General features: G+C 41.7%; 1 long non-coding RNA gene across 1 annotated transcript; it reads right to left on the reverse strand.

Annotated features, from left to right (window-relative positions):
• Positions 1–834: 834 nt before the first annotated feature.
• On the reverse strand, positions 835–10558 carry LOC137500418 (uncharacterized). Its single transcript, XR_011018050.1, has 2 exons — positions 10250–10558; positions 835–4462 (listed from the first exon to the last, which is right to left on the reverse strand). It is a non-coding gene; the product is annotated as an uncharacterized lncRNA (long non-coding RNA).
• Positions 10559–11756: the final 1198 nt, after the last annotated feature.

The raw sequence follows: 11756 nt of genomic DNA on the forward strand, positions 1-11756 counted from the left end.
CAACACGCTAGTAGGTATACGATCAATGTTTAGGTAGGAACGTATTTCCGTCTTTTGTTGCATACGACCCCACCGTAAACATCGTTGGAACATCGCGATCGTTGATGGTAGTGGTAGCGGATCATAACTCCGAAGATATAGGACCTTTTTTCCTTCGTTTGTTCCGTGCTGCCTCCTCTGTAAATATTGGAACTCTTTTCAAGGACACCCTGTATATACATCATAATAACACTTTATGTTTTAAAATTGTTAATACAGTATTATCTTAGGTGACAGGTAAAGGAAACACGGATTTGATGTCTTCCAAGAGACAACAGTCCTCTTTATTATGTACCTTATACCTTGATTTTTGTTACAGTATTTCTTTTTGCAAGGGGCTTTACGTCGCACCGACACAAATAGGTTTTATGGCGACGATGGGATAGGAAAGGACTAGAAATTGGAAGGAAGCGGGCGTGGCCTTAATTAAGGTACAGCCCCATCATTTGCCTGGTTAGAAAATAGAAAACCACGGAAAACTATCTTCAGCGCTGCCGACAGTGGGATTGGAACCCACTATCTTCCGGATGCAAGCTCAAAGCCGACCAACCGACATCGAACCTGCCAAGTTCGGCTAAGAAGGCCAGCGCACTACCATGGTGGTTCATTTGCTTTCTTGGCTTACGCCGCCTGAACCATCAACGATAGACCCCAAGTGTAAGCGTACGAATTGTAGAGCATAAAAACCTCTACAAGAAAGTCCGCGATGATATGTACCTATTTCGAACTGGTTGCCCTCTAGAAGCGATTTTTTTGTTATAGTCCGCGGTGAAAAACATAACTCCTTAAGATTAAATACATATTTCGATATTATCCTCGAACTCCTCATCGAAACAAATTGTTTGACCTCCTCCACTATTTCATAAGGATTACAATATCCTAGTCAGGACATTATTTGCATGAATGGTTCAGAAGTTATGCCCATTTTAGACTGTAGTGGTAATTCGTTCCCTGTTGTCTGCTAGCAAGATGCCTCTACCTCTCCGCTAGAGGTGCTAGTGTCGCTCCAGCTGTCAAGTGGATGAACCTTCCTCTTATCAGAGCTTCGCGACTGTATATATTAGACTGCCTATTTTCATCGTAGGCTTAAGCGAGAACCAACACGGGTCTTCAATGAGCGATGGATTGGTCTGGGGAGGCCAGTACCTTGGCCTGTCCGTTCGCCTGACCTTAAACCTTCAGATTTTTGGCTTCGGCGATATGTAAATACCACGGTGTATGCGATCTCCATAAATAATATGGATACACTACGAGAACTCGTGTTAAGTGCCTGTGATGTAACAACCAGGGATGTTCCAACAAATGCGTGATTCCATGCGACGTAGGGTGGAAGGCTACATTGCAGTGGATGCCGGTCACATCGAGCACATGTTGTGAATAGTAGATCAAAGACATGGTGATCACTGATGATAGTGGACCATAACTCCGAAGAATTGTGTTTGTGGCCCATGTTTGTAGGACCGTTTTTGGTTACTTTGTAGCGTGCTGCCTCCTCTGTAAATATTTCAACCTTTTTCAAAACACCCTGTATGTGCACAGCAAATACCTATTACTGGTGTCAGGAGAAAAAAGTGTGAACAAATTCGTGATTCATATGTAGCGCGCGTGCCTTGGTCACCTGGTTAGTGATTCGTTCAAATAGGGCGGCCCACGGCAGACAAAAGAAAATAATCACAACCCTAAATTTACAATATCCAATTTACAATTGAAGGGAGTGATGACTGAAATTTTGAATTCCAAAACCGCATTTAAAACACAAGCATATATTAACAAGGTGGATGCAAATTTATTGAAAATAGCTTTTGTATGTTCCATGGAAAATACTCCTTGCAGAATTTTTTTGTGGTGGTGGTCGTGGGGGGGGGGATATAATTTGGCAGACTTATCAACAATACTCATATATATTTAATAGCAACTCCGTGTTTTGCAGTCAGGTATAAACAATTGAAGATACTTTTTTTAAAAACTTTTCATTATTCATATAATAGGAAAAAGTATAGTTTCGTGCTATTTCAGGAGTAGAAACATGAAGGTAATATTGACATAATTTCAATTTCTGTACATATTCAAACATTTTCTGAAACTTTTAGGTGAATCAGGTGAGAACTCTGTCACAAGGAGCACTTTATGCAAGGTAAAAAGCTCAAAATATAAGGTAGACAAAAGCAATTTAAAGTTTTAAGGAAATATACTTGATTTGAAACTGTCCTGGACTGTAAATTACTCACTCATATGTCTTTCTCCTTTGTCTTTTTGTGTGACAGCGTGAGAGAAGGGGACGTAGGCTTTCTTTATACTGACCGGGCGAGTTGGCCGTGCGGTTAGGGTCGCGCAGCTGTGAGCTTGCATCCGGGAGATAGTGGGTTTGAACCCTACTGTCCGTAGCCCTGAAGATGTTGTTCCGTGGTTTCCCATTTTCACAACAGGCAAATGCTGAGGATGTACCTTAATTAAGGTCACGGCCGATTCCTTCCGACTCCTAGCCCTTTCCTGTCCCATCGTCGCCATAAGAGCTATCTGTGTCGGTGTGACGTAAAGCTAATAATAAAAACAGTAGCTCTATATACTCCGAACCACTACCCTTTAAAAACAGCATTTGGAGGTTTAAAAATGGAATTAGGTAAAACTGATAACGCGATGTGAAAGAGGAAGAGTTAGGGGATTTTTAAAGATTAACACGCGAGAGGTCGCACCCGTTTTAGAACGCGAGAGGTCGCGCGTGAGCAAATCGCCCCAACGTTTGCATTTGTACATTTCAATGAATGATTTGGTCACAATTCAAGATAAAACTGCAGCACCACAGTTCACTGAAAGCCACCATAAACCTCATGAACTTTACTTAAGAGACTTTCTTGGAAATGCAGTCATGTAAAAATGCACTACGCGAGGGGTCGCATGAAGGCAATTTGCCGCGGCAGATGCGAGAGTGAAAGAAAACTTAAACTACTCCGGAACGCAGCAGGCACTGACGTTAATCAACGTCAGGGGAGAGTGAGGGAGGAGAGGGATGAAAGGAGCGCCCTAAGCCCTACAGCGGCTAGCAACGAAATTATTAACACATATTTAAAAAGTGCGGCAAATTGCCGCGGGTGCGACCTCTCGCGTGTTAAAGTTGAAAATTCGTCCGCCTCTGTGATGTAGTGGTTAGTGTGATTAGCTGCCATCCCCGGAGCCCTGGGTTAGATTCCCGGCTCTGCCACGAAATTTGAAAAGTTGTACGAGGGCTGGAACGGGGTCCAGTCAGCCTCGGGAGGTCAACTGAGTAGAGGTGGGTGCGATTCCCACCTCAGCCATCCTGTAAGTGGTTTTTCCGTAGTTTCTCACTTCTCCTCCTGGCAAGTGCCGGGATGGTACCTAACATAAAGCCACGGCCCCTTCCTTCCCTCTTCTTTGTTTATCCCTTCCGATTTTCCCATCCCCCCGCAAGGCCCCTGTTCAGCATAGCAGGTGAGGCCGCGTGGGCGAGGTACTGGTCACCCTCCCCAGTTGTATCCTCCGACCCACAGTCTGAAGCTCCAGGACACTGCCCTTGAGGCGGTAGAGGTAGGATCTCTCGGAGAGTCGGAGGGAAAAACCGACCCTGGAGGGTAAATAGATAAAGAAGAAGAAGAAGAAGTTGAAATATCGATATACTGTGTACTTTTTTGAGGTCAAAAGTCGTTACATTTCAGCCAAGACTTCCCTTAAAAGCAAAGTCAGTGCCGTTATCTTGGAAGATAGTGACGCTGTTGAAATGTTTTATCGTGAGTCCCTTGGTAAAATTACTGAAAGTGTATCTTTAATGGTTTATGAGCTCTGTGAGTTGAACATCTGAGTTACCCTCTATTCGAATCACATGAATTTTAATTTAACACTTGAGGCGAACTATCTTACGATACCGTGCACAAAAGCGACGGTAACCTTTTTTCTTTCTTATTAAACGACGTAGTATGTACAATTTATAGGTTTTACGTCTGCAAACACGTGGTAAGCTGTAATAACTGGACTTGAAGAAATATTGTTGGGGATAAATGTCTAAGAAACCCGAAGGAACAAAGGGGTATAACGGAGGAAGAAAGCTATTCTTAAATGGGGTATCTGGATAAACAGCCGTACTTGGATCTCCGTATACAGAGTAATCTGGCTGTCCGTAAAGACGTTTGATTAATCTAGTATACCTGCAGTACCAAGGATAATAAATATCATCACTGATTTGTTTTTTTGGTTTCTTATACAAGAATATTAGAGTAAAGCGACGTGTCCCGTGAACAATACGCCTCTCTTTGAATCCTTCTGCTTTTGTTGGTTCCAGTATGTTTAGAGTTGAATTCTTCAGCCGGGGCAACCTCGCTGGACTGCTCCATAAGTAAACTGCATCTCTGACGAGAGGAAGCACACTGTGACACCACCCATTGCTTATCGAAGACCGGGGATAAATCCAATCCTGAAATTGATAAAACATACTTCATCAGACCGTAACAGGCCCTAAACGAAGGCGGTGGTGATTATTGTTTTAAGAGGAAGTACAACTAGGCAACCATCCTCTATATAACAGTAATCAGAGAGAAAAAAGGGAAGGGATCCGACACTTCGAAAAATGAAGGTGTCGGCCAAAGGAAGACAAGGGCCACGAAGGGCGTGAAATTGAAAGACTCCCTAGTCCTTGCAAAACTAATAGTGTCGGGGTCGGAAAAGAACAAGAGTTGACAAAGGAAGGTTGGATAGGACACATGAAGGTGAGGAGCCTGGCACAAGTAAGTGGAAGCAATTCCAGGACTCATCTAAGGACCCCGGGGTGCCAACACACGTTCTAAAGTTCAGAGCCCCTGGGGCCCCTTTTAGCAGCTTCTTAGGACAGGCAGGGGATACCGTGGGTGTTATTTTACCGCCGTCATATCTCTATCTTACTAATATCATAACAATACTGAATGCAATGGCCGGGTGTTTTAACACGCCACGGCTATAGAAACCAAGCTCTGCATTAGGGAAACGAGTGGAGGGTTGAACCCCACTACCGACTCTCCTGTGAATGGTTTTCTGTAGTTTCTCATTTTCACTTCAAGTCAAATGCCAGGACATTTTCTATTCTTAGGCCACAGCTGATTCCTTGCACCTCCTTGCAAAATTTCATCCACTAATATTCATCTCACCTCCATTAGCTCCTCAGCAGAGTTTGGTGACAGGAAGGTCATCCTGTAGTAAAAACATGTCATATAATTTCATCTCACCTCAACCGCGACTCTGTATCAAGGAACGGGACTAAGTAAGAGGTAAACATGCAAACCATTAATATAATAAGAATGTAGTGTAGCCTATGTCCGTACATTTGTTCCTTTTATCGCAATTTTGATAAGTTTGATAGAATAAGCGACGCATAACGCCCACATTAAGCGGTTTCTCAGGACCCCTACTCTATTCTTAACGAAAATATCTGTCAGTATCTATCTATCTATTTATCTATCTATCTATCTTTCTATCTATCTATCTATCTAATATCTATCACCAAATCGGTGGAAACCAATATTACTAGAAAGATAACGCTTTTTGATAGAGTTCCCAGTATTCATCGGTCTTACAAAACCAACCAAACCGTATGGTGCAACAGCTCCGAAGGGCCATGGCCTACCAAGCGACCGCTGATCAGCCAGAAGGCCTGCTGATTATGAGGTGCCGTGTGGCCAGCACGACGAATCTTTATGGCCATTATTCTTGGCTTTCTAGACCGGGGCTGCCATCTCACCGTCAGATAGATACTCAATTTTAATCACGTAGGCTGAGTGGACCTCGATCTAGCCCTCAAATCCAGGGTGAAAATCCCTGATCTGACCGGGAATCGAACCCGGGGCCTCCGGGTAAGAGGCAGGCACGCTATCCCTACGCCGTGGCGCCGGCTTGGTCTTATAAAGGCGACAAAATTAATCCCCACCCACCCGAAGCCACGATAAAATCTAGTCTAGGGTCACTGGAGTCATCCTCGCTCATTTCGGATTTTGATCTAGGGTTTAAAGAATGCCTTTTCTGATGCTATGTTTTATTTTCATTTGACATTTTTTATCTACGGTCCACCGGGATTTGAGATGGTCATTTAAATGGAAATCCACACTGTTCACGCCCCCTGTGTGGATCACTCACAGCACGTCGGACTGAAGATGTCAAGCTGAAGGTTTGAAATTCACTAGAGATGGTTGAAATTTAGAAGGACGAAACATATCAATTTATCTCCTGGTGTCATAAGAAGTCGGCATGTGAGATATGGGTACGTCCTAGATGCACGCTGGTTTTCTGAGTCAGACAGTCGGCGCCGAGTCGGCATAAGTATATCCTTTGTTGCTAAACGGGACTGGCCATAATGCACCTGCGTGCAGGAAGCCTGCGCACTGGTAGTCTGACTCAGATTTATTTATTTTTATTTTTTTTTGCTAGTTGCTTTACGTCGCACCGACACAGATAGGTCTTATGGCGATGATGGGACAGGGAAGGGCTAGGAGTGGGAAGGAAGCGGCCGTGGCCTTAATTAAGGTACAGCCCCAGCATTTGCCTGGTGTGAAAATGGGAAACCACGGAAAACCATCTTCAGGGCTGCCGACAGTGGGGTTCGAACCTACTATCTCCCGAATACTGGATACTGGCCGCACTTAAGCGACTGCACTCAGATGTTTACCGGAATGATTAGTTCATTCTGGTTTCAGACAACCTGCCGCGCAGGCTGTTGATTTTTGTGTTGAGTGTGTTTGTCATTTTGTTAACGATGGATATCGAGGATTTGATTTCAAAAGTTCAACTTAATTCTCCGATATAGCATAAGCGAATTAAAGATCATTCCAATAGGAACATCGCCTGTGTTCAATTTTTAACAAAATAAAATGAAACGTATCCGAACTCATTCTGAAATAGCCTTTTCGAAAAATGTTTGTACTCCCCGAAAATAGATCATAATTCATTAATTGGATGTATGTCACTTCTCATTCGTTTGAACTTGGTTTTAACATTGCCACTTAGCAGCAATAGAGCTGCAACCTGTTCTCTTGTTAGTTCCATGCTACACTGATCAGTTGTATCTCATATCTTTTCTTTTGTGGCAGCTCTGTCTGCGCTGACAACCAGCTTTCATAATGGCCACATCCCACCTGCCACTCGGAGTCAGACATTCAGCGCCGACTGTCTGACTCAGACAACCAGCGCGCATCTTGGACGTACCCATCTCTGGTGATAAATTCCTTGCTTAACGGCACACTTAACAAAACCCCCGCTAGATAGCTTTCTGGATGTCTGCTATCTGCTAGATTAAGGCGGAACGTAGAAACTGACCCGCAAGCAGCCTAAAATAGTGTCAAATATAAATTACTCCACTCGGTAGCTGAGACCATACTATGATAACAATAATAATGTATTTGCGCATTTTTATCATCAGTTGCTCTGTTCACTGCCGAAAGTCATGATCGCATTCATTTGCCGTTAATATTGCATCCGTGACGAGACGTCACCACCCAGAGTGGTCTTCATAGCTCCTTATAGTATACGATGGGGAGGTTGTATAATAATAATAATAATAATAATAATAATAATAATAATAATAATAATATGGTCTCGGCTGCCATAATGCAGACCACCTGAAGCATCTAAGCGGCCTGCCTACCAATTACGGCATTCTGATTGTTCTGCCACCTAACCTAGCAACGAAAGCGGAATTATACTGGAACGGATACTCTGGATGAATTAATGAAATCTTGTCGGGTTTGACTTAGAAGGATGAATAGTCAGCATACTGGCATAGTCAACTGTTCGGAGGGATCCGTGTTCGATTTCCGGCCTGCCGGGGATTCTCACTACATTTGACTAATTCTTCCAGTTCGGACGCTGGATGTTTGCGATCGTGTTAAGAGGGCCTATGTATTGAAGAAAAATGAAAAATTCGATTCCCCTCGACAATTCATGGCCTAGACTACTATTCATAATAGCCTTCTTCGTGTGCTTCAAAAGACACGATGGCGTATGGCTTTTACTGTCGGGAGTGTCCGAGGAAAGTTCGGCTGCAAGGTTCAGGTCTTTTGATTGACACACGTAGGTGGGCTGCACTTCGTGATGAAGACGACACATACAACTAGCCCCCGTGTCAGCAGAATTAACCAAATATGGTTAATATAATTAATGGTTATTAATGGTGACGATGGGATATGACAGGGCTACGTCTAGGAAGGAAACGACTATGGCCTTAATTAAGGTACAGCGCTAGCATTCCCCTCTTATGAAAATAAGAATGCAGCTCACAGTATCGTGACTTAAACCGCGTAGCCAACTCGCTTGGTACACGTATCATCCCATGAATTCTCATGTTATACTTCTTTTTAACATATTTCTTCGCATAGAATTGATATATTTTTATGGTAATAGATAAATATATATATTTATATATGCAATTTGTGTGGCATGAACTACTTCGCTCTCCTGTAATTTAAGGCCGTGTCCACTCTTGCAAAAATGGCCCAATTTATGCACGAATTGCACGAGTAATTTTACTGTTAAAAACTTTTAAATCCTCATATAATTGACGGAGATTTTGCTAAATATGTGCCACGTACGCTAAGATCTTTAGCGGTGTCATCTATATTCATCTGCCCAAGTTTTGTTTTTCTCACATATTACATACACAACTATAACAATACCATGTTGGCGATAACAGTATCAAGAAATTTTACTGCTTTCACAACTGCCTTTAATGGTAAATGAATTGAACCTTTGAGATGTAGAACATCTCACCTTAAACTTTTTAGGAGGTACGTAGAACTTAAGGGCACTTGTAAGTGTAACCTACATGTTTTAAGGCCCAAATTGTAGGTTATTATCTATGAAACTATTTGTTTCAACACTCACACTTCGCTCACCTTTTAAAATCAACATAATATCGAGTATCTGTCTCCCTTATTTCAACAGCAGTGAAGCAAATAGCAACAAATCGCAGTTAAATGTTCATATTTCTGCGATAATTAAAGGCACATTTTGTACGCACTTTATTACTTTATGAGGCATTCAGATATTTCTATGAACCATGATTATGTAGAAATAAATTACATTTCACTCCAAAATAATTCAAATAATTAAGACCCTAATCTACAATAGTTATAGCATCCTCGGTCAGATTCAATATTTTAGCTTACTCCATATAAAATGGTAGTTCTGATTATGCTGACTTTATTCTTTACTATTGTTTATCTGTAAATAAATTATGAAGACTAAATACGATGATATAAATGTGTATACAGTACAATCTAAAATAATGCATAGACTAGAACAAGTTGTATTATGCTCTATATTGCAGTAATGTTTGAAATGACGGAAAAATATAGATGGTTTAAATGTAACGGTACGTAATATACCACACACAAGGCTTTGTCTTACGCGGTGTTTTATATTTATGATTATTTTCAGAATTTTCGTGTCATGATTGATAACTTTAATTTCGTGTAGCTATTTCTAGCTGAGTGCAGTCCTTGTAGGGCAGATCGTTCGATGAGGGTGGGCGGCATCTGCCATGTGTCGGTAACTGCATGTTATTATGGTGGAGGATAGTGTTATGTGTGGTGTGAGAGTTGCAGAGATGTTGAGGACAGCACAAACACCCATCCCCCGAGCCATTGGAATTAACCAATGAAGGTTAAAATCCCCGACCCCGCCGGGAATCGAACCCGGGACCCTCTGAACCGAAGGCCAGTACGCTGACCATTCAGCCAACGAGTCGGGCATGTTTGATAATGTAATGTAATTATTATTTAATGCAATGTAATTCAGTTAATAAATTAAAATGTGTTAGACTTTCGTTTTCGAAGGGTAGATGTACCTCAGATGAAGTTACCGGTATATCACATTTTAGCAATAACATGGAATTGGAACGTTCAATTACTTCTCTCGAGCGTTTTCAACCGTCCGTGAAGTTTTATTCTTGTTAAATTCAGTTGGAATATCATAATAATTCCTTTATCTCTATTTAATCTCAAGTGCGTTCCTTACTCATATCATGCTATATGATAGGAGTCGGCAGCTGCACAATTCCTCAGTTCAAATCCCAGTGTAGGCAAAACATTATCTCATCGGGAATTAGGAGTGCTGGTATGGCTTCATGGGAAGGAATCTTAATCCGAACGTTTCTCTTACCTTTACCGTTTTCGACTGAGCAAACTCAATTTAATAGACAATTTCTACTCATGAAGTCATAAAAGTAAAGTGTTGTACTCACCGACTCATCCACGTGATTCTTCAGAATAATTACTAGAAGTGGAACAAGAATCCCGTGTAGTTGCTTCATTGTTAGCAGCTGAGAAATAAACTTATCACACAAAGTAATTTCTTTTTATAGAGAGATTGTAGTGCAGGTATCAGACGGTCGTGCCTTGTCACAGCTTACATGATTCACCTTGCCACATCCGGAGCAGAGTCAATTCTAGGTCATTATTCATTTGGGTGGGGGGCGTATTTACTTGCTCCTAATGAGGTTAAGAAACGAAGTCATTTTACTTCCGGCAGGGGAGTGCTCAGTCCGAAGGCACGTTTGATCCTGAGCAGCTCCGCCATCTGCTGTCGTAGATGGACTAGGTGTCGCTGAAGAGGTGTACTAGGAAAATGAGGAGTGAGGTAGTTTACCGTTGCTTTCCTCACCGAGCCAGAAGTTGCTATTACATTCCACTCTGCCAATCCCACTGAAATGCACGCACCAACTGCACCGAATTATAGGAGGAATTGCACATTATGTTTTATACAATTAATTTGCTTCACGTTGCACCGTCACAGATATATATTATGGTGACGATGGGACAGGAAAAGGATAGGAGTAGTTTAGAAGCGACCATCTCGTTAAGTAAGGTACAGCCTCAGCATTTGCTTGGTGTGAAGGTAACCCATGGAAGACCATCTTCAGGGCTGCCGAAAGTGAAGTTCGAACCCATTATCACCCGAATGGAAGCTAATAGTTACGTGAATAAAAAAACACAGCGACTTTTTTGTACGAATTGCACATTATAATGGGATATGGATACACAGTACTACCCTTTGAAAATACACAATACCCAGCATTATTAAATGTATTGTGTGATGGAGAGGTCACGCAGGCGACGAAAATCTACTAGTGTTTGTGTGATGTAAAACCATCAGACTGCGCATTACGTGCATGTTATCACATTACGTAGTATAAATAAATAAATAAATAAATAAATAAATAAATAAATAAATAAATAAATAAATAAATAAATAAATAAATAAATAAAAATAATTAAATCCCTTGGTGGTACGACTTGGTAGGCCTTGTCCAACCAAGTAACCACTGCAAGGTCTGCAGATTACTTGGTGACGCGTGATTAACGTGACAAATTCTTTCGGCCCTTATTCTTGACTCTCTAGGCCGGTGTGACTATCCCACTGTCAGATACCTCCTTAACTGTTTAGCGCAATCCTCATATTCAGGTGAAATTTCCTGACCTGGTTCGAAAGCGAACCCGAGTCGCAGGGTAAGAGCAGATTCGCTACTCTTAGTGCAAAACACAGCAGAAGGTTGGAAATTACGAAGTAATGCTGAAATATATAAAAAAATAGAAAATATATCAGATGTAATGAGGAAAAGGAGACTTATGTTTTTTGGACATTTATATCGAATGCAAGATAGTAGATTAACCAGTAAGATTTTCAGATATTTGTGGAGTAAGAAATCAACGACAAGCTGGGTCAATGAAGTAAGAAAGGATTTAGAAAAA

The sequence above is a fragment of the Anabrus simplex genome, chromosome 4 (genome assembly GCF_040414725.1).
Source record: "Anabrus simplex isolate iqAnaSimp1 chromosome 4, ASM4041472v1, whole genome shotgun sequence".
NCBI classification, from domain to species: Eukaryota; Metazoa; Arthropoda; class Insecta; order Orthoptera; family Tettigoniidae; genus Anabrus; species Anabrus simplex.